Genomic DNA, 7,190 nt, shown 5'->3' on the forward strand with positions numbered 1-7,190 from the left:
TTAGAAATGAAAAGTCGTCTTCATTTCATTGAAAAATCGTCTTCATTATATTGAAAAATCGTCTTCATTACATTGAAAAATCGTCTTCATTTATAGAAACATCGTCTTCATTTCATTGAAAACTCGTCTTCATTGTATTGATATAAACGACGATGACTGTATGGTTCCCAAGGAAAATGCACTTAGAACAATCAAATCTTTGTTTATGAATAAAAGTGTACCGAATATTCTGAAAGAAATATGCTCTAACAAATAAATAATTCGAAAATGTATTTTTGATATTTTTTTCTTTGAACTCCAACTAATTTTCAAATGGGCGAACAGGACACTTTCTGTAAACAAAGATTTATTGGTTCCTTGTGTACTTTCCTTGATGGTTCCTATCTTTCTAATTGTCTACAGTTATATGCTGTGATACTGTGCCACTGATTCATCAATAATTTATGAATAAATAAATGACTTAATCTATATTTAATGGAGTTTTGAGAAAACTAAACCATTGGGAGAGAGGTGCATGGGATAGGCTGGGATAGATGAATGGATAGATGATGTAGATTCATTTATATATATAGTTTGAAAAATAACTAGATGGATAGGTAGATATATAGATGGATAAAAAGAGAGATAAATGGATAGTTAGATGGATAGATAGATATATAGATAGATAGATAGATAGATATTTGATAGCTAGATAGATAGATATATGTATATAGATATATTGATAGATAGAGAGTTCGATAGAGAGAATTTAAAGAGATGGGATTGATGAAAAGACATATTTATAAAGACTGACAAAGTTTAGACATTCATAATAAATTGATTGATTGATTGATTAGTTGATAGATAGATAGATAGATAGATGGACAGATAGATATATTTACAGATACATTTAAATATTTAAGAGAACAGATGACAAGCTTTCCTCTTTTTTATTTTCACTATGGAGAGCGCATATATAAAATACATGAATAAACATACCCCCCCCCCCTCCCCCTCTCAAACACTCAGAGTTTCTATTATTTGTATCACAATTACTTGGAAACTTGGAAACAGATTACAATCAACTATCTATTCAAATTCATTCGTCAAGAGGTTTTCAATTTCTTTGTCATTTACTTTGTCCTTTTCCTTATCCTGTTTCTTTTCCTTATCCTTGTCCTTTCCTCAATCTTTATTCCTTATTCTTTTCTCTAACCTTGTACTTTTCCTTTTCCTTCTCCTTTTCTCTATCCTCTTCTCTTTCCTTGTACTTTTCCTTACCCTGTTTCTTTTACTTTTCATTGTCCTTTTCCTTATCCTTGTCCTTTTCCTTATCCTTGTCCTTTTCCTTATCCTTGTCCTTTTCCTTATCCTTGTCGTTTTCCTTGTCCTTGTCCTTTTCTTATCCTTGCCCTATTCCTTATCCTTGCCCTTTTCTTTATCCATGTCCTTTTCCTCATTATTGTCCTTTTCCTTATCCTTGTCCTATTCCTTTTCCTTTTCCTTTTTCTTGTCCTTTTCCTTGTCCGTTTCCTTGTCCTTTTCCTGTTCCTTATCCTTGTTATTTTCCTTATCCTTTTCCTTTTCTTAATCCTTGTTTTTTTCCCTTATCCTTGTCCTTTTTCCATAACCTTATCCTTGTCCTTCATGATACCTTCATGATACTGTCATAATACCTAAATGGTACCTTCATATAATACCTTCATGATACCTTCATGATACCTTCATGATACCTCCATGATACCTCCCTGTTACTTCCATGATACCTCCCTGTTACTTCCATGATACCTCCCTGTTACTTTTATGATACCTCCCTGTTACTTTCATGATACCTCCCTGTTACTTCCAGGTACCTGCATGATACCTCCCGCTGTTACCTCCATGATACATTCATGATATCTCCATGTTACCTCCATAATACCTTCATGATATTCAAGCTCTTACCTCCATAATACCTTCATGATACCTACCTCTTACCTCCATAATACCTTCATGATACCTACCTGTTACCTCCATTATACCTTTATGATACTTCCCTGTTACCTCCATTATACTATCATGTAAAGATTTATTCCCCAACGTAATATTTCATAATCTTTATAATAATCCTCCAGTGTACTTGGTTCAATATATCTTCATTTTCTTTACTCTCTCTGTCTCATCGGCTACCGTAATTACTCAACACCTCCCTCCCGTTACAGCTCTGCTAATTCCCCCCCCCCCCCCCCTCCTCTACCCCTTCAACTGTTCTTATTCCTTCCCAGGATGCCCTTGACCTCATGATTCCATGACATCATGGTTCCCTTGACCTTGGTTTCCTTGACCTTGGTTCCTTTGACCTTGGTTCCCTTGAACTTGATTCCCCTGACCTTGGTTCCCTTGACCTTGGTTTCCTTGACCTTGGTTTCTTTGCCCTTGGTTCCCTTGATCTTGGTTCCCTTAACCTTAGATTCCTTGACCTTGGTTCCCTTGACCTTGGTTCCCTTGACCGTGGTTCCTTGACCTTGGTTTCTTTGCCCTTGGTTCCCTTGATCTTGGTTCCCTTAACCTTAGATTCCTTGACCTTGGTTCCCTTGACCTTGGTTCCCTTGACCGTGGTTCCCTTGACCTTGGATTCCTTGACCTTGGTTTCTTTGCCCTTGGTTCCCTTGATCTTGGTTCCCTTGACCTTGGTTCCCTTGACCTTGGTTTCCTTGACCTTGGTTTCTTTGCCCTTGGTTTCCTTGACCTTGGTTCCCTTGCCCTTGGTTCCCTTGACCTTGGTTCCCTTGACCTTGGTTTCCTTGACCTTGGTTTCTTTGCCCTTGATGCCCTTGATTTTGTTTCCCTTGACCTTGGTTCCCTTGACCTTGGCTCCCTTGACCTTGGTTCCCTTGACCTTGGTTTCCTTGACCTTGGTTCCCTTGACCTTGGTTCCCTTGATCTTGGTTTCCTTGACCTTGGTTCCCTTGACCATGGTTCCCTGGACCTTAGTTCCCTTGACATTGGTTCCCTTGAAATTGGTTCCCTTGACTTTGATTCCCTCGACCTTGGTTTCCTTGACCTTGGTTCCCTTGCCATTGGTTTCCTTGACCTTGGTTTCCTTGACCTTGGTTCCCTTGAAATTGGTTCCCTTGACCTTGGTTTCCTTGACCTTGGTTTCCTTGACCTTGGTTCCTTTGACTTTGGTTCCTTTGACCTTGATTTCCTTGACGTTGGTTCCCTTGCCCTTGGTTTCCTGGACCTTGGTTTCCTTGACCTTGGTTTCCTTGACCTTGGTTTCCTTGACCTTGGTTTCCTTGCCCTTGGTTCCCTTGACCTTGGTTCCCTTGACCTTGGTTCACTTGACCTTGACTTCCTTGACCTTGGTTTCCTTGACCTTGGTTCCCTTGACCTTGGTTTCCTTGACCTTGGTTTCCTTGAACTTGGTTCCCTTGACCTTGGTTTCCTTGATCTTGGTTCCCTTGACCTTGGTTTTCTTGACTTTGGTTTCCTTGACCTTGGTTCCCTTGAACTTGGTTACCTTGACCTTGGTTTCCTTGACCTTGGTTCCCTTGACCTTGGTTTCCTTGACCTTGGTTTCCTTGACCTTGGTTCCCTTGACCTTGGTTCCCTTGACCTTGGTTACCTTGACCTTGACTTCCTTGACCTTGGTTCCCTTGACTTCCTTGAACTTTGATTCCGTTTAATTTTGTTTTAAAAGTAATTCCACAGAAAAGTGAATTGTAGTTTTATAATGAATTAAATTGTGTATAATTCTAGTGAACACATGCAACATAACATTCAGTTATCAGATTATTATAATATATAAACCTGACATTAATTAGCTTGAAACATGAAATCCAGCATGTATATTTTTGAGATGTCATTTAATTTAAATATCTGTAAACAATACTTCAGTTTGAACAAAACAAAAACAATATCATTGATATATTTCAATCTAAAAATATATTTTTTAGCAAAATTTGAAAAATGTTTGATAATGATAATATAACACTAGTTCAAAATAACTTTGAACTAACCAAATACATTTTAAAATTATTACAGTTTGTTTAAAACTTAGTTATATTGAAACTTAGATGGCGATAGAAAATCTTCACATTTCTGAATTGTTTTGACCTGATATGTTGAATATTTAATTGCGGTAATTCGATATTACGACCAAAATGTGAAAAGGATGATTTTCTGCTGCAAAGTGTTTGGGTGATTTCAGTATTTTTTTTTTTTGATAACTTTTTGAAAATATGCAAAAATATTAAATCTTTAAACTTGAATTTAACTGTTTCTGATATGAATTTTATGCCAGAGGAGGGGTAATGGGGGGAAATGGGGATCCAGGGGGGAAGAGGGATTATTTAAATTTTGTTCCTGGTTCTTTTCTTTCATTTTGTTTTATATTCTCTTCAAATCTAATCATTGAATAAAGGAATATGAATATGTTTTATTTTTCAAATAGTTTTAAAATGCTTTTTTATTTTTTGTTTTAAACCCGATCAAATTTTTGATAAAACCTAAGGAAATAAAACTTGTAGCTAGCATGGCAACCTTTAAACTAAATGATACAAAGTACTGGTTCTCTATCTGTAAAATGAACAGGTTCAAAGTAGATTTTTTTTACATCATCATCAGTCCTTTAGAAGAGGAAGCAAATTTTGGAACTACAGGGTTAACCACAAAGGATGAGACTGCAGAGACGACTGTATGGATGTTATTCTGTCTGTTTCCTTATATTTATGATTCCCTACATCTGCAAACTTGTTTCTTTCTTTGCTCAATCATTAAAAAAACATTTAAAGAATTGTCTTAGACAGAAGGAATAACTTAACCATTACACACACATATTCTAGGAGTTTCAGGTCGGTTTTACAGCCTTATCATTTGTGGGTAATCTTGCTCAACAGATCAGAAAATAGCCACCAAAATCACTGCAAGCATTAGGTTTATACTTTTATGGATATTGCATTTCATAAATGTCAAAGTAAACTTTTTATAAAGAGTTGTTTATTTTTAAAGAATATGTAGTTGTAGTAAGTAAGTAATTATTTATTTATACAATATAGCAAAAACAAACAAAATCAAGTGATTCAGTTGGATTTGAAAAGTCCTAGTGTCCGACTCTCTATTTCCAATATATTAGCAACATCAGACGCATCATGCGCTTAATTAGACAGAAGGAGGAGGTCAAATTTATGCAACATCACGGGTACGCCTTTGTAACCTCATAGCTCCTCTTGTTTTAATTTTTCGCAAAAACGTGAAAAAAGTAAATTTGCTTGCTACAAACTAGAAATTAAAACAGTTTTCTGCTCCATAGCTCTTCGATCAATCAGATTAATATAAATGTTTTAATCTAATGTGAAAGAATCCCAATTTCTGTGCACCCCAATGTCGTAGACCTTTGATATTTTAAACTTTAAATTCTATTAGATCAAATAATCTAAGTTTGAAATATCAAAGGTTTACAACAGCAGGCTGCAAAAAAATATAGGGATAAGACAATTTGAGCTTGTGGCAAAAACTCAATTCCTTTTGACGTAAACAAGCCGCAATTTCAAATCAAATCAAAATATTTTTATATAAGCAGAAACATAGTATTTGATAAACTAAGAATATTTACAGACACAACTACAAAACTGAGGTACACAGCACTAAAAGTAAACAAATAAATGAAAATAAGAAATGATACAAAAAGCATTCATTAAATATTATCTAACAGTTTTTAGGAAAACACTTCTTTCAAGGTAATATAAAGTTTGTCCTTTTATAAATATTGAATCCTTTCAAGTATTTATAGACTTTTCTTGTTCAACAAGTTATCGGAACCATTATTGCAATAAATCCAAAACTAAAATGAAAAATTACATTTCTTATGATTTTCTTTATATCCCCTTGGAGTGTTATAAACGCATTAAGGAGTTACGGTAATAAAAATCGCATTCGGGTTAAGTGGGGAAACTCCCACCCCCCTTCCACGTTCCACTATGTTTAACAGAATTCATCGGGAAAAAGGACTACAAAGGACTACAAAGGACAAAAAAGGGTTTCAAAGGGCTACTAAGGGCTACTAAGGGCTACAAAGGGCTACTAAGGGCTACAAAGGGCTATAAAGGGCTGCAAAGGGCTACAAAGGGCTAAAAAAGGCTGCAAAGGACTACAAAGGACTAGAAAGGGCTACAAAGAACTACAAGGGACTACAAAGGGATACAAAGGGCTACAAAGGTCTACAACTACAAAGGGCTACAAAGGGCTACAAAGGGATACAAAGGACTACAAAGGTCTACAACTACAAAGGGCTACAAAGGGGTGCAAAGGAATACAAAGGAGTACAAAGGGCTACAACCAAGGCACTACAGGGTACCAACAAACTGTAGAATAAATATAGACTTACAAAGGAGATGTGATCTTTAAGTTTTGTTAAACTTTAGAAGATGACTTCACAGGACGCCAAAGAAGTTCGGAGGACTTCAGAGAACTTTAGAGGACTTTAGAGGACTTTAGAGGACTTTAAAGGACTAAAATAACTTCAAACGAGAAATTGTTCGGTAAAATCGTGTTCTTCTTTTTACTAAAGATCCTCAATAATGTTTTTTTTTATGAAATATGTTATAGTTGTCATTCTATTCCTCCCATTGTGTTCTTCAATTTTCAACGTGAAAAGAAGAAACATTTTTTCATTTATATTTTCCTTTGTGTTCATTGTTATAACTCTTTATTTCTATTTCTCTCCCGGCATAGCAGGACTATTAGATTGAAATGTATTGAAAATAAAATGAAAAATGTTCAATTTATATATTTATAACATAAAACTATAAATCCTTGCTTGGTTTAACTTATTCTGCAAAAACTTCCCGATTAGCAAAAGGTTAAACTTCCGCAATCTTATTCGTATTCAGCAAACTTTATGCAGAAATCTTTTTGCACAAAAAGAAGAATTCAGAGAATTTTAAACAAAATTATTGTTGCTTTCAACTCATTTAACATAGTTTTTACACAGTTTAAGCGTTGAATGGTGAATGGTGTGTAATAATGTTTACAATAATTGTCAAAGCAGCTGGGCCAATCAAATTATTTTTTGGTATGGAAAGATTTATTGAAAAATGTTTGCTAGAAAAATGGCGATATTTTAACAAACTGGAAAACCATTATTGTAAAATGTAAACAGAAAAATCCCCGAAAAAATGACTTTTTAAAAAATAATCTTACCTCTCTTCCTTCTTAATTCTAAACCCATT

This window comes from Eurytemora carolleeae, unplaced genomic scaffold (genome assembly GCF_000591075.1).
Source record: "Eurytemora carolleeae unplaced genomic scaffold, Eaff_2.0 scaffold352, whole genome shotgun sequence".
NCBI classification, from domain to species: domain Eukaryota; kingdom Metazoa; phylum Arthropoda; class Copepoda; order Calanoida; family Temoridae; genus Eurytemora; species Eurytemora carolleeae.